At 43.7% G+C, this 13,343-nt stretch overlaps 1 protein-coding gene across 2 annotated transcripts in view; it reads right to left on the reverse strand.

Moving 5' to 3' along the window:
• Positions 1–11,689, reverse strand: part of LOC126473178 (RISC-loading complex subunit tarbp2) — a 144,265-nt gene extending 132,576 nt beyond the window's left edge. For both annotated transcript variants that reach the window (XM_050100067.1, XM_050100066.1), the window contains exon 1: positions 11,622–11,689. The gene's annotated coding sequence lies outside the window, so the exon portion shown is untranslated. The remainder of the gene's footprint in view (positions 1–11,621) is intronic.
• Positions 11,690–13,343: the final 1,654 nt, after the last annotated feature.

Genomic DNA, 13,343 nt, shown 5'->3' on the forward strand with positions numbered 1-13,343 from the left:
GTAACACGAGGATGAAAAAGGAGTTAAAAGTGACTACACATGAAGCCCAATCGACAGAAGGAGAGACAGCTAAAAACCACGACTTTATCCTGGAGAAGAGGCCATAAAATACACCATACAGACAACAGATGTCCTGAACTAAAGATTAAATGTCCTTCACCATACTGCTATGACGGGTCAAAAGTAAAACGTGGTTGACAGCCAGCATGTCATTCGCTAAAACAGCTTACAACTCAGACGGCAAACATAAATTAGAATGTAGGTGGTTAAGAAAAGGGCATCCATCAGGAAACGGAGAACCATCAAAGGTCGAGGACATGAACACAAAGTGTTGGGGGTTCAACACTTAAAAAATGGTGATAGCTAAAATGACAGTGCCCAATACACAACCTTGCTAAAATGATTTCCTTGTGACGAGAGAGCCAAGAGGAGGTCGGCCAAGCCACTGGGAGAGATTTAATTCCCCAGAGCTTGTTCCCATAAAGGTATGACCAGTGCCAATACCAAAGTGACACCACCTGCTGACAGATGGCAACACAGAGATCACCGAAAGGAATGGAAGAACTAGCGGGCTGATGTATGAGGACTGCAGCCTTGGCAGCAGCATCAGCAGCCTCATTGCCCATCAGACCAACATGACCACAAGTGAAAGCTTTCCTGAATCCGTTGCACTAAGGGATTGACAGTGTACAGCATACAGAGCCTCTGAAGGGCACAGAGAGTCGAAGTAGATGACACAATCAAAAAGCCAGTGTCGCCAGATGTACTGCTTGGCCTGTACAAGGCGAAGAGCTCCACTGTAAATACTGAGCAGTGTTCCTGTTCCGGAAGTTGATACCGAAAAACATCGGTGCCAATGACGAAGGCACACCCGACACCACGGTCAGTCCACGCCATCAGTGTATGCAGAATTACTACTACAAAGTTCTGTGCGAAGGCCAAGAAAATTACAGCGATAGAGAGAGTCTGGGGTAGTGTCCTTAGGAAGCGAATGAAGTACAAGGTGAACACGGGCCGTCGCACTAAGCCATGGGGCAAAGGGTTCACACCCATTGGGAAAGTGGCAGGCAGTGTGAAGTTAAGCTGCCAGAACAACAGCCAAAAGCAAACGCCAAGAGGTAACAGAGAAGGGGCATGCACCCCATACTGGCAATCAAAGAAGTCACAATGGAGGACACACAGGATGAGAGGCCAGGCAGGCAGACAAACAGCATGCACATCTGCTGAGAAGAAAAACACAGCAGTAGTTCAGCAGCTTCTGCATACAGACTTTCAACCAGGCTAGTGTAAAAGGCACCAGTGGCCAAATAACTGCCAAGATGGTAGCTTGTATTGAGACAGCATAAGATAGACAGACGTGCAGATGCATAAACAAAATACCCTTAGCTAGGTTTCAAATGGACAAGGGACTGGTACAAACAGAGGAGTGTGGTCTGATTCACTGAGGACATGTAGGACACTTGACGGATCACAGGCAGACAGGTAATACATGTGGGAAGACCAAGAAAGTTTCCAACTGAGCACAATCCCCAGTAACTTTGTAGTTTCAACAAACAGATGAGCAACAGGCCCAAGATGTTAAGGTAGTGGAAGAAACCCACGGCACCACCAAAAATTCATACAAATGATTTTGTCGGTGGACAGCTGAAGCCATTGTCGATGCTCCACAAGTAAGTACGATTGAGACAATGCTCAAGATGCCGCTCCAGGAGACAAGCCCATGCAGAACCGCAATAGATGGCAAGCTCGTGAACAAAAAGGGAGCCGGAGGTGCCCAGACAGAGACAGGCCATAAGAAAGTTAATGGCAATAGCAAACAAGATGACACTCATGATGGAACCGTGAGGCACACCATTTTCCTGCATAAAGGTGTCCGACAAGGCAGAACCCACACGTACCTTGACAACTTGGTATTTTAAAAATTCCTGAAGGAAACGGGGCATGCAGCCATGGAATCCCTACGTGCAGAGAGTATGAAGGATACCAGTCCTCCAGCAGGTATCTTAGGCTTTCTGCAAATCAAAAAACACAGCCAGTCTGGCATTTCCGCAGAAACACCATTCATGACATGGGTTGACAAAGTGATGAGATGGTTAACTGCAGAACGGCGTGCTCAAAATCCATATCGTGCAGTGATTAGTAAATTGCGAGACTCAGCCGCCATACCACCCGGGCATTAATCATACATTCCATCACCTTGCGAACACAGCTAGTGAGAAAAATGAAGCAGTAGCTAGAAGGAAGGTGTTTGTCCCTACTGGGCTTAGACATGGGTACGACAATGGCTTCATGCCAGCATCTGGAAAATGTGCCCTCTGCCCAAATGCGATTGTACATACGAAGGAGAAAGTGCTTGGTCACAAGAGAAAGGTCCTGCAACATCTGAATGTGAACATTTGTCAGGTCTTGGGGTGGAGGATCAGGATGAAATGAGAGCATGATCTATATTCCTTATAGTAAAAGCAGTATTGTAGCACTCATGATTATGAGAACAGGAGTGTATTTAGGAAGGCAGGGTGATAGTGGGTGGAGCTTGAGTTAAACTGTTGAAAGAACTAGTAAATGAAATCCAGCCAGCTTTTCTGCTATCCCAAAAGAGATGATGACACTGCACACACAACTGTTTATAGTGAATACAGTTTGTCATCATAGGATGGCGGTTAAAGAAGTGTAGAGCTTGTCTCTGTGTCCGAATTGCATCGCGGCTCGCCTCAGTCTACCAAGGGCTGGAACATAGCATAGTAAGGAAAATGTGTGAGGAATGGAATATTCTGCATTGGTAAGGATAACATTGGGAAGGTATTCTACCTGATCATCGCAACTGGGGAAAAATCATTCGTCAGAGGTCACCAGGGAGGAGTAAAACCTCCAGTCGGCCTTAGAAAGCTGCCATTTGGGTTTGCACCTAGTTGGGATAAGAGTCATAAAACGGATAGCACATGGGAAATGGTCGCCTCAGTACATGTCAGAGTGAAAAGACCACTTGAGACGATGGCCAAACTCGGCGGTGCAGTATGAGAGGTCCAAATAGGAATAGGTGTGTGTGGAGCCTAAAAGAAACGTGGGTGCTCCACTGTTAAGACAGGTGAGGTTGAGCTGATTGATGTCAGTCAAGAGGGCACCTATTTGACAGGTTCTGGGAGAGTTGCAAAGGGATTGGCACACATTAACATCACTGAGCAGCAAAAAGGGGTGAGGGAGTTGCCCAACAAGCTGGAGGAAGTCTACCCTGGTGAGAACAAATGATGGAGGGATGCAAATAATACAACGAGAAAAGATGAAGTGAGGAAGGAAAATGCGGACTGGAACAGCTTGCATCTAGGTGTTCAGGGAGACTGTGAGACTACAAACGTCATCCCGGATGAGCAGCATGACTCCCCCACTAGAACGAAAGCCATCGTCAGGGGATAGGTCAAAATAGACCGGAAAGAAATGTGAGAGGTGAAAGTGGTCGTGAGGACATAATTTTGTTTATTGGAGGCAGAGAACAAGTGGACACTGCGATTCCAAGAGCAGCTGTAATTCCTCCTTGTTGGATCTACGGCTGCAAATGTTCCATGGGAGGAGAGCCACGACAAGGAAAGGGGAGGGGGGAAAAAATGAAATGGTGTCACCTCAGTACCTGCCAAGTGCCAGCCTTCAAAGACACTCTGCTACAGAATGCAGAGGATAAAGAATCCTGCTCCATGAGATGTAGAGACATCGATGCTCTCCCTCGGTTGATCTGCAGAGTTCAGGGCAGAAAAAAGTTTTACTGTGCGCATCAGCAACACAGATGTTGGCCGGGTGATGGTATCATGCAGTGACATCATTGAAGAGGAGCTCAGAGTCAGCGAAGGAGAAGACCGTTTGCCTCTGTTTGATTTCTTGGAGCCTCTACGGTTGGCAGATGACGATTCAGATGTTTGTTGGCTGGAGGAACGTAAAAAGTTTACGCAGGAGTATTCGTTCTGTATTTTCTGGCCTGTTGGTTGTGTAGCAGGCCTGTTTTGCCATGTGAGGTGAAAATCTAGTGGCTTGTTGCACAGCTGGAGGAGGAGGAGACAGACCAAGAAGTAACAAGAATGGTACTTTAAGTGCCAGATGGTAAATGTGAGAAAGAGTGTGTGTGGGCACTAATGATGCATCTATCTTTTTCATCACCCGAAGGACCATAATGATGCCCAGATGAGAGACGCAAGTTCGAATTTCTGCCTTAATCAGACCATTGCGCAGCCTAGTGTAAATAACATCACACAAAGAGTTCAGCATGTGAGGCCCTCGACAAGTAGAGGATAGTCATGGAGGAGCAAAGCTGCAACTAGTTGTTGTGCTTAAGAATCACAAGTAGTCAATGAAAGCAAAGCACTGTTGCATAAATGAGAGCAGGATTTCACAAGGCCAGCAACTGCACCAAAACCTTTCTGAATAACAAACAGATAAACCATAGCAAAGGACTGGCCGCCTTCAGTAAGCAAAACCATGAGGAACCACGGCGCAGCTGGAAGGGTCTTCGATTCGTTAGCCTCATTCCGTTTAGGTTTAGTAGTCGTAGACTGAGGAGATGTTCAGCTTATTGCAAGAATACCTTCATGATTGCCAGCGTTCCTTCCAACTGGGAGGCCCCCCTCAGATGGGGGCTCACACACCTTAGGTGATTTTTCACGCCTCAGGTCACACCTTTCTAACAAGACAGAGGGACCAATTGGCAGTTTGGGAAGGTAACAGCTCAGGAAATCACCCCTCCCTGGGCTTAGCCTGTACCAGGGGTTACATGAGAAACCCACCTGTTGACCCGGGGATGGGAATTACACCTTACCCAGTCACCTGCTGCGCATCACAATCATGGGCCGGCCTTCAGGAGCACACAAGGAGGAAGAAGAAAAAGAGGAACCTCAAATACTGTAGCAGAGGAAGGGTAGGAGGAGGAGAACGAAGAAGCAAAATGTGAACGAAAAAACAATGGAAGGACTGTTCCGATGTCAGGATACTGAAATTGCAAAACACATTCCCAAAAACAACCAAGATATGTTTCCAAGGAACGGGAAAAGGAATATCGAGAGGAGAGACATGCAACACAGAAAGGAAAAGATGCTGCAAAGGTTGGGCCCCGTGGTAGCCAAACATGAACTTGCCAAAGAGTCGTGAGGACCCTGGGGAGACTGCCGTGAGTGATGGATGGCCGCAAATGCAGTGGAGTTTAGTCCATACTTGGGACAATGGGATACAGGATTGCATAGTTGAGACATATTGCTCCGAACACTCTTGCTTCATTTTCTTTATTAAAAACTGCACTTTCGCCCGGAGTCTCTCAAATGCTATTAAATTATCCACACAGAGGGATGGCACTTGTGCTGCTGAAGCACTCTGCGGCGTTCCCCGATACCAACAGCTATATCTTCAGACCACTACGGCACCGGTGGTCATCGGGATGAGCCAGAGGAGTAGGGTATTGTTTCTGCTGCAGCAAGTGTAATAGTATCAATAGTATTCTGTACCAATTTGTCGATATCCATCACATAACAGGCTGCTGAGGAGAAAGCCTGTCAATCAGCTTTCCGAAGCAACCAACGTGGATCATGTTCTAGATGTCCGAATGGTGAAGGAGAGAACAATAGGAAAATGGTCACTGTCAGAAAGATCACCATGAATGTGCCACTGAATCAGGAGTAAGATACATAGGGTACTAACTGCAATATTAACAACTGAAAATGTTCTGTGGGCCACACTGAAATGGGTTGCAGCTCCAGTGTTTAGTACATAGGACAAACCACTTCCACAAAGAAAACTGAGGACAGATGTAACCACCCTAGTGCTGTCTACTAATACTTGTGACAAGGGGGGTGGGAGGGTATATTTGGTGCAAACGGCCATAAGGTGGGGGCAGTCACCTTGAGGGGGAGCCCCCCAAACTACAAAAGGGATGGAGCTCACAACAGAGTAAAAAACCATGGGCCAACCTGGTATGGGAAATACAAAGAGGGCAGAGGATGGTAGATTCCTGTCGGGAGAGGGAAGGAAGAATGCCGCTTGGTGCAAGCCATTCCCCCACCACCACCATCCCCAAGAGACGGACCATGACTGAGGAACAAGGAACTTTATGTTTAGCCGCAAACCCATATTCAGAATGGTCACAGAGAATGGGGTATAGTGCAACATATTTCATGGAGAGCAGCAAATTCAGTGACTTCTGTATGAATACTGTGACAAGTTAAGGATACAATTTTGACAGTTGAAGTGTCTTTACTCTGAATGCAGTCTGATTTCACTATCTGGATGTCAACTGGGAAGTGTTCATAAGACTACCTCAAACTACCTCCCAGCCTATAAAACCACCACGTACACTCCCCAAGTACTCTGCCACCTAAGTAGCTGCTGCTACATCTAAATTGATACTCTGCAAACCGCCACACAGCGTTTGGTGGAGGGCGCCCAGCTACCTTAGTGTAGTGCATCCCTGCTGTACCAATGAGGAGCCCTGCAATTCTCCACCCAATAATGCAGGTTGAGACCCTCTACTTGGCTCGAAACTGAAGGACCGACAACAGCTCTGGGAATAATGCTGCAAATTGTGAGATCTGCTTGCACCCTTCACATATGGCAAATTGTCCGTGCGAATGATGATAGGCTCACTTCTACGTACAGAATACATATACAATGTGAATGTGACTTGACTCATTTGATTTATTTCCTGTTGTTCCTGTTGGATCATAGGGCAGCAGTATAGACCTTCCATCCGGTTCTGTTGGCAGCCAAACATTTCACTCCACTCCATGTTTTACCAGCTTTCAGAGCTGCTTCTTCCACAGTTCTTTTCCCTATCTTTTTCAGGCGGCCACGTCTACGTGTTCCTTGTGGGTTCCAATCCAGTGCTACCTTTTCAACAGCCCCTTGTAGTTTGCATATAGTGAGACCAATCCACCTCCATTTTCTTTCCTTTATTTGTTCACGGATTGGTCACTGGTTTGTCATCTCCCACAATTAGTCATTTGATATAACATCTGACCACCTCACATTCATAATTTGCCGAAGACACCAGTTTATGAAGACTTGCAGCTGGTTTACAGTCGTGTTGATTACCTTCCATGTTTTGCAACTATACAGGAGGACTGACTTTACATTGCTACTGAACAAGTGCAGCTTGGTTCGTCTCGAGATGTTCTTATTACACCAGACAGGGTACAGTTATACAAAGGCTCCATTTGCTTTCTGTATCTGACTCTTTACATCCTCTTTGGCCCCTCTATATTTACAGACGGTACTTTCTAGATATACAAAGGAGTCTACTTGTTCCAATTCCTTTCCATACACTGTTAGCTTTGCTTGTTTTTCAGACTGTGTTTTCATTTCCTTAGTTTTCTGAACATTCATTTTAAATCCTGCAATTTCTGCTTCCTCTTTCAGTCTTTCCAGCTTTTCTTCCATGCCATGCAATCTTTGTGAGAGCAGATAGATATCGACAGCAAAGTCAAGGTCTTCAAGTCTGTCTTGCATTCTCCACAATCACAATGTGAATGTGAAATCTGCAAATTTTATTCAGGTTGTATTTTTCAAATCCTCATTACATAGTATGTAGTTCAGAGACCACTGATGACAAGTGTGTGAACAGTTCATATATAAAAATTTTATTTAAAGAAATTTTCCAAAATTAATGATTCACTAAAACCATGAGCACTTAAAAATTGAATACCGCTAATAATTGTTTGTTTTACGACTGGTGAACCTTATTTGAAGGCACTTACGGTCTTATTAAAGGGAATCTTTTCTTAAGTCCATATATTTCCTGTCTTTTTTAAAATCTTTATTCAACAGCGTCGATTTCTGGAATATTCAAATATGAGACTGTATCCTTTCAAAATTTCTGTGTTACTGCCTTGTCTAAATTTCTCCAATTCCAAAAATGTGTAACTTTCCTAGAATAACACATTAATTTATGAAATATCTCAAGTTTTTAGGAAAACCTTGGCAGGCGTTGGAAATCCCAGTGCGCACCTGAAATACCAACTGATAAAACAGAACCACCAGTTGCACCAAACATCCATCTAGTTGTTAATCAAAGCAGCATCTTTGCCTAATGTATTTTTGTATTCTATACAGTTCCTGTCTTTTTAGTTATCTAAAATATAACAACTCCATATTTTAAGATTTTATGATAACTGACCTGCAACTATCATTAAACAGGGTATTTTACACTGTGTGACAGGTTAGAATTCAATGCGTACATTTCTTTGTCAGTGGCATGGCAGCCAGCATTGAAAGAGCACAATCACTATGTTACTTTTGAGTCTATAGCCAGTAATAAAGTATGAGCATCAGGTAATGCTCCACATTACCAATATTATTTTCAAGTCAGTACGTGCTCATCTTGTGAAATTCTATATTAGCTTTTATTATGTACAGTCACACTATTATCGAGTTGGCGCCTAATGTTCATTGTGCAAAGTTTCATTTCAGCAATGTATAATTGAACAATGTAAATACAGTCCTTTGTACCAGAGATTATCATATTAATCTGTAGTCAGACATGTCTGAAAGAACGGACACCACACAGAATCTGCAGTTGTGAAACATTATATGTGAATTGAAGGGGATCACTGTTGTCAACAACAGCAGGACATTGCACAAAATCAGCAGCAAAGAGCAAAAATGTGTACTGGACCAGGATTCGAACTCGGGATCTCATGCTTATTGGACATGTCCATTAACCATTGCACCATGCAGGATACAGCATACTCGCAATTGCATGGACTATTTTGGCACGCCTCACAGTCAATCCTCGCTCCCACCGAGCTTCACCTACCCACAGTCCCTGTCCATTGTACTCACTGTTCACTACTCTGAGGACGCATTAGTGCACTTGCACTGAAGAAAGTGAATCCATTGTCCAGCCAGGCATATCAATTATATGAATTCGTGGTGTATGTTCTTTTGGACATGTCAGCTGCAGTGGGACGTTACACAGAATCAGCGGCAACAAGCAAAAATTGTGTATCAGACTGGGATTCAAACCTGGGATCTCCTGCTTACTGATGCAGATAGGTGGCACTCTGTGGGAGTGTGGATCGTCCGTGAGACGTGCTGAGACAGTTCGTGCAGTTGCGATAATGCTGTGTCCCGGAGGGTGCAATGGTTAATGTATGTGCCTAGCAATCACAAGAACCCAGGTCCGCATCCCGGTTCAGTATACATTTTCGCTGGTTGCCGCTGATTACGCGTAATGTCCCATTGCAGCTGACAGCAGTGATACCTTCCAGATCATCAATAACAGTCACTGTGTGAAGACAAATTACTATTCCCACTTGTATGTCAGTTTCTGATCTTCTGGGTATGTCTTACATAAACTAATCGCCAGCTGATCATCATTCTGCATACACTGTTAACAAACATACATAAATGTGATAATATTCCCAAGATGTGTTCAATTATTTTAAACCTCACTTCAAAGAACTTTTAATCAACAGATAAATCGGAGGGGAATATTATTGAGGAACATGATTTGCAGTTTAGTAAGTTTACAAGAAGAAATGGGTTTCCAGAAGTATAGTTTGCAAATATTTTATGATTTAGACGTGAAGCAAATGAACATTTAAGAACTGTCATTACAAACAGCAATGCGAGATTGGACAACATTAAATCTGGAGATACCTGTAGGAAGTCTTAACAAATTCTATCAAATGGAAGAGAAATTAAAGAGAATAACATATGCCTGCCAGTATGAAGCAAGGCCTAGTTCAATTATTAGTCAAATATTCCACTGAACTGACAAACAAACCTGGAATAAATCATGTAATATGACAGAATTACAGATCAACACAAATCACTTTGCATCAAGCCATATACTCTCTTTCCAATCATGTGAGATACCAATGGCAGAGAAATAAACAATGCTGGACGCCAGAATCATCTGACAGTCCTTTCTATTGAAAGGACACAGGAAACAAGTAAAAAAGACTGCAATGTATGTCTGGCATCCAAGTCATTACCAAAAAGGAGTAGAACAAAATGGGGTGAGTGGGGGATGATAGGGGGGTGTGTGTGTCAGAGGCCGGGGGGGGGGGGTGTAAGAGAAAGAAGAAACAGGAAATAGGAAAAAAGTGGTGAAAATATATAACAACAACTTTTTAGTTTACATCAGTACACAGTCGAGCTCACAATCTTAATATCTAGAGAATCATATGGCACACATATTGCTAAGAATATAAAAATTGTCAACAAGAGTGAAGAGAAATGTGCACTCGTTCCAGGACTAGTAGTTTCCACAGAACTGAGATTGTCAATGGAAATCTGACGTGCAGTGACAAAGGTTTTAGTATGAATTGGCACTTCCTGCTATTCACACAAAATTTCATCAAAACCCGTGATGATAAAGCAGAATCTCATGCCAAGTGGCGAGATAGAAAGCAGATTAACCATCAACTTATTTTCAACATACATTCTTGAAAACAATTCTGCGTTTCTCCTACAGGCAAGTGCATTGTTCGATCTTGCCAAGATTAGAAGAATGATTTGTTACAAATGGGCATGTAAGGAAGTAAAATCTTAATGTACAGTTTTTACGTTATGTATTATCCTACATGTGTGTGAGCGGCAACACTACACAGATTCCATGTAAATCGATTTGAAAATCGACGCTAATGTATGTTGTGGAAGTTACTGCAGGGCCGAAAATGTAGGAAATTGCTTGCCGTAAGAAAATTTTAATGACAGAAAAACAATTGAGTGAACAGTGCCTATAACACGGCCCGCAAAAAATAACGTAAATGGCGGGAAGACGTAAAATCTTGGAATGGAGAAACAAATTTTACTACAATTATACCGTTGGCCTGGTCACCTTCTGAATAAAAGTCAGGATCTTCATTGCGTGTGTTACAAGTTGTCCCTTCCATAACTCCAAAACAGTTTAGAGATCGACACGCATACATAGCGCCCGACAATATGTAAAATTCTGACTAGTATCATTCACCAGCTACGAAAATGATCCCTCAGTGTCCTTAAAGCCACGCGGGGCAATAACTTACATCGCAGAAAGCACAATACTATAGCTACTACAGTACCGGCCCACTGTAAACGGCCTGCAGCATTAGCTGACTGTACCAAAGTAACTTGCATATCAAGCCATATGACCCACCTATTAAAATTATGAAAACTGACTATTACTAACATTCAAAGCAGTCCAACAACAACATTAGATGAGTTCATAACATGTGACACGCGCAAAAAACAAAACTTTATGCTTTTAGTCAGACACCTGGTATAGCTGTTGGTGCGCGCCCTATTTAATTAAATAATTAACAAATGTGCAATACAGTTGTCAAATACTATGACAGTTTCACCACACAATCTGTCATCGCGCCGGTATCACTCAAACACAAATCTCGTAATACAGGCGATGTTAACATCACTTGATCGGGATACAAGCAATAAATTACAAATAGCAAAAAAAAAAAAAACATTTTGTCTGTGCGTAAGGTAACAGTTCTGCTGTCACAACTGCAACTAGCCTTTTCAAAACGATCTGGCAACTTCTCCTTAAAATATCGGCATTACACTTAAGTGACTCTTAAAAGCTGTTGCAATGATACAACTAACTAAACACGATTTATTTAAAAAAATAAAGTTACGTTATTATTACTAATACTAACCAGGACGTTTCTCACCCCGATAACAAACTTTAAAAGCCGAAACTGTTATGCTATACCAAAGATCTTCGTTGGAGATAACACAGACTTTAGAGATAATATTTATCACAATCGGCAAAGTCGAACGGTGAAAGAACGATAAAATCTGTTTCAATAGGCAACGCAATCTTGTACATGCGTATCCACCTTAAGGGCCAGTCAACTATCATGTGTAAATATCCCATAAACTCACTGTCACGCCTCTTGCTTGTCAATTAGAAAAAGTTAAAAGCAATTTAACTTCCTAGTCTCGTCTACCTTCCTCCACAATCGTCCAAGAGCTTCAATAACTGTTGCTAGGTGGAATTACGCTTATTTTGCATTAGTCCGTATTGGAACATGGTACATTTATATCGAAAGCGTCTAGAGGGCTCTCAACATTGAGTGTATATGAGTTTCGCCATCACCATGTTGGTTACATCCTCGTTGGTCAGTTCTGTGCCGTGAGTGTGTTAACAGTGTATAGAGAAATGTACATTGTATCTAACTTTTCATCAATAAATATTCTTAACATGGTAGCAGTTCGCAGTTGTTAAGTAAGAAGAAGACTGTTATTCGGAAAAGCAGCGCTCGGTTGTGAAATAAAAGGTAAACTATTGTCGGGTCCAGCTAAACTCGTGGCTGTCCGACCTTTGCTTAACGTGATACAGAAGAAAAAAGGCCTTCAGTTCAGCAACAATAACTTTATTGCGAGCGCGTATCTGACGACGTCCGGCATGCATTGACTGATCGGAGTTACAAAATTTGCTTCTGGCCTCTACAGAAGGATCCTCAATCCTGGGAAAACTTCCGAAGTTATTGGTGAGAAAACAGTACTCGTCCACACAAGCCAGGAGGCACGGAACTACTCATTAACTCAAAAAAACAAGAAGTAATAATAAAAAACAGAACGTGTATAAAAGCTAGAAAACACAGCGCCTCTAGAGGCTGGGCTCAGAAGTACACAGACGTCGTGTACAGTGATTACGACCGCACAGCACTGCACTGAACACACACACACACACACACCGGCGAGCTTGAATTAGCGCGCGGCAGCGTCGCTACATCAGTCCCCCGAACGGAAGCGGAGCGTCGGCGTCGAAATACCGCACCGGAAAGTGCACCCGACGTCCAGAACGGATCGTCGGAGGAGGAGGAACAGCGTCAGGAGGCGGATGTTGTGCTGCGTTGGACGGCGGATGTTGAACAGCCGGTGCCGGAGATGTGGCGTCAGTGTCATGAACAGCAGTAGGTGGATGCCTACGACAAGGTGCCGCTAGTGGGGTGTCAGGAAAAACATCTGCAGGTTTAACCCGATTCAACGCAACAGTCGTGGTTTTGCCGTTCACTAGGATATCCATCGTGTGGGCACTGCGCCGTAGCACTACATAAGGAGCTTGTAGAGGCGGTTTAACGCCCTCAGTGCAGAGCATGACGTGACGACATTGTTCCAGGTCCTGGTGCCAGAAAGTGGGCGGCTTGCCATGATGTGTGGCTTCGGAGGGCGAATCTTTGATACATGGTCCCTCAAGCGTCGCAAGAAATCCGGCTGGCCAGTAGCAACTGTCTCTATGGCATCAGCGTCTACTAAGTCACCAGGAAGGCGCAGTGTTTCTCCATAAACCAGTTCTGCCGCTGACAACCCCAGGTCTGGTTTGAAAGTCGTCAGTAAGCCTAACAAGACCACTGGTAGTGCGGTTGTCCAGG

The sequence above is a fragment of the Schistocerca serialis genome, chromosome 4 (genome assembly GCF_023864345.2).
Source record: "Schistocerca serialis cubense isolate TAMUIC-IGC-003099 chromosome 4, iqSchSeri2.2, whole genome shotgun sequence".
Classification (NCBI taxonomy): domain Eukaryota; kingdom Metazoa; phylum Arthropoda; class Insecta; order Orthoptera; family Acrididae; genus Schistocerca; species Schistocerca serialis.